The sequence below is a fragment of the Bidens hawaiensis genome, unplaced genomic scaffold (assembly GCF_021521415.1).
Source record: "Bidens hawaiensis isolate Kalapana, Puna unplaced genomic scaffold, B.hawaiensis_p1.1 tig00003752_1, whole genome shotgun sequence".
NCBI lineage: Eukaryota > Viridiplantae > Streptophyta > Magnoliopsida > Asterales > Asteraceae > Bidens > Bidens hawaiensis.
This window is the reverse complement of record NW_027491215.1, coordinates 1,731,108-1,734,031: the sequence shown is the minus strand read 5'-3', so window position 1 is coordinate 1,734,031 and position 2,924 is coordinate 1,731,108. Positions and strand designations below refer to the sequence as shown.

The 2,924-nt window shown below is 37.3% G+C and overlaps 1 pseudogene; it reads right to left on the bottom strand.

Annotated features, from left to right (window-relative positions):
- Positions 1-672: 672 nt before the first annotated feature.
- LOC143624281 (putative clathrin assembly protein At1g25240 pseudogene) lies at positions 673-2,117 on the bottom strand (annotated as a pseudogene).
- Between the last annotated feature and the right edge of the window lie 807 nt (positions 2,118-2,924).

Below are 2,924 nucleotides of genomic sequence, written 5' to 3'. Positions count from 1 at the left end.
AGAGGATGTGAAGCACATTGAGGACTGCTCTGTTTCCAAGTAAATTCTCTTTTTATTTTAACTTTTGTTTTATATAAAAGAAGAAATTATAACAACATAAACTTCTTTTGCAGTGCATTGGGCACATGGGTTTTCTCTGTTGCTGGTGCTTTGCTCGCTATTCCAATAGGAATCAAGAGGAAATCACTCGCACCCCTCGTCTTCTTCGGAACCACCGGTACAATGGTTGACATCATTTTGGGAGTTAGTGCCTGTGAGAGAGAACACGCCGAACGGCAAATGAAGATGACTCTTCAACAACAACAAACTTCCTCATCTACTGCTGCTGATGATGACGCAATTTGAGCTCCGGGTCTCAAGGTTATTATTGGTCTTTTCTTTTACAACTTGATGATTTTGTTGATAAAATTTGATACATGATCTTCTATCAGAATATTAAATGTGTTTTGATATATTTCATTTCTTTATGTATTTCACTGAATTTTTCACATAATAAAGCAGCCATCAAATTTGGTTCAATTGTTTCTGTTTTTGTTTGATATTTATTAATAGATGCTGTAGTGTTTTGATAACATATTGGTCGCCTTGTTTTGGCTCTTCAAAGTCGATTGGTTGTTTTGGCCCGGCGGTTAATTAAACTAATTTTTCCGAGTTAACTGAACCACACTTATATGATGTTTATTGCAACTTTTTCTTGGACCTCATTATTGTTATCTAAGACTTATGTACTAAGAAACACCACAAATTCTGACTCATATAGATGGAGAAAAAAGTGACCATTTCTTCTTGGTCTGAACAAAACAATTAGAGGCTAATCAGATCCGGCAAAGGCGCAGAACTTGATTTCTTCTTATCTTCAAAGGCCTCCCAGTCATCGGTAATCACAGTCTTCAAACTTGATATTGAATCATTGTGACCATGTGTTTTTAAAAGCTTTTGGTTGGTTACAACTATAACCGATTTCACCTCTTCTTTTGGAAAATTTTCAATCGGTTGTTCCGTTTTTCCACTTATTATGTTTTCAAGTTCTTTAATTACCGCTTCGGGAATTTGCTCCATTTTGGGGCATTCAGAGGTGTTACCGACCCTGATATCCCTACAAAACTCAAAAAACATTGCGACTTGTTCGCCTTGAACTTTTGCTTTCTGCAAAACGGGCAAGGCGATTATAGCCTCGGTTTTCCCCACCGGGTAAATATTCAAGAGAAGGGTTCCAATACCGGTGGAAATTCTGCTGTAGATATCATATATCTCAGTCATGATGCAGTCCATGGCTTCAAGAACCAGAATGTTGATCGTTTGACTTGTTTTCGGTTGGATCATGAGCAAAGAATCGAGCAAGACTTGAAGCTTTTGTAACCAGACTAAATCTTGTAGAACTAACTTCTCTTTCTCTTCTCCATTTATTTCGTCTCCCGACGTTGCCATCGCCCGCTTAATCCGTTCTTGTGAATGAAGTGATATGAACGCCGATTTATGATCTAGAAAAGCGTAGTAAGCGTAGATAAACGTACTCAAGCCTGACATGTATCCGTGCTTTATATGCTTTTCTTTGATGTTCAACAAATCAGGTGGTAACCGCCCGATCTGCTGAATCCCGGGAACCTTACAACTGAAAACTCCATGCAACAACATAAGTCCCTTCAACACGACTGCCCAGTTGTGGGTCCTCTTCATCCTACGAAAGAGGACCCACAACACACGGTACAAACAATCATCAGAAATCCTCACCCACGTGAAAACATTTTGAGTGCTACGGTAATCAACAGTTGATTCATCATGGGTGGTGGCCTTAATGACTGCGGATTCTATACTCGGGTTCCGAAGCATTGATCGAGGAGTGAGACTCGCTTTGAGAAGACTTGTTCGGTCTTTTAACGCTCCGGAAGCTCTCTTCCATAGTTTCATTTTGTTTTGTTGGTTTTGGTTTTTAACATTTGTTTGAATGGATTGATTTATAAGCAGAAAATGCCGGCCGGTTGAGTGGTTGGTTTGAGCCAAATGTTGATTTAAAATATGCGTATTGTTTGGTCTAGAATGAACTTGACTTTGACAACTGTGTCATCAAGGGTCATACCTTATGTTTAGGGGTTGAATTTTTCATCTTTTCTTTTTATTGTTTTCTCTTTATTTTATTTATTGTTTTTAAAATATGAATACATATTTAATATAGAAAATGTAAGGTGAATGTCTGTAGATTAAAAACAAACAAATTTGTTTACATCCTAGGTTACAAAACCAACATTTTTAAACATTTCAACATCACAATTCAACCTATACTAGGTTCTGTAAAAAATCATTAAACTTGACAAAATTTGTTACTAGTAAATATAGCTCATAAAGCATAAATTTAGATAAGCTGAAAACAATATAAACGTCCCAATTTAGTTTCGAACCTGGGACTATGGATAGAGGCGCGGTTCCTTACCATTAAAGAAGAGTGCAATGGGTGTGTGTGTGACGGCGGAAAAAAAATTCGCCCCTCAATATCTGGGAACATTAGGTCACTCACCCAAGGTGTCGGCCTACCACTTTGCTTAACGCGTATAATCATCACTTAGCTCGATCATACCAATTTCTCTTGGAAATTCATTTTCACAAACTTAATTACTTTTATTCAAATTTGCTCATGTAATCTCTTTTTAATAAACAAGTTTATTTAAACAACTAGTGATTTATCCAGGCATTGCGCCAGGCAGGTGGCTAAAATCGGGCGGTAATAAAACCCAAGCGTGAAGTCAGTAAGTCGACGCGAAGTTGGTCGGTTTCGCTTACGTGCTTTATTGTACCGGAACGAAAACTAAAATAATCGATGTTTATTTGATTGGTAAACCCTGTTGGGTTCCAGTAGTGATCAGTCAACGTTTTAACAATTAAACTTGGTTTTAATTTGTTTCATAATTATTAATCAAATGTATAATGAA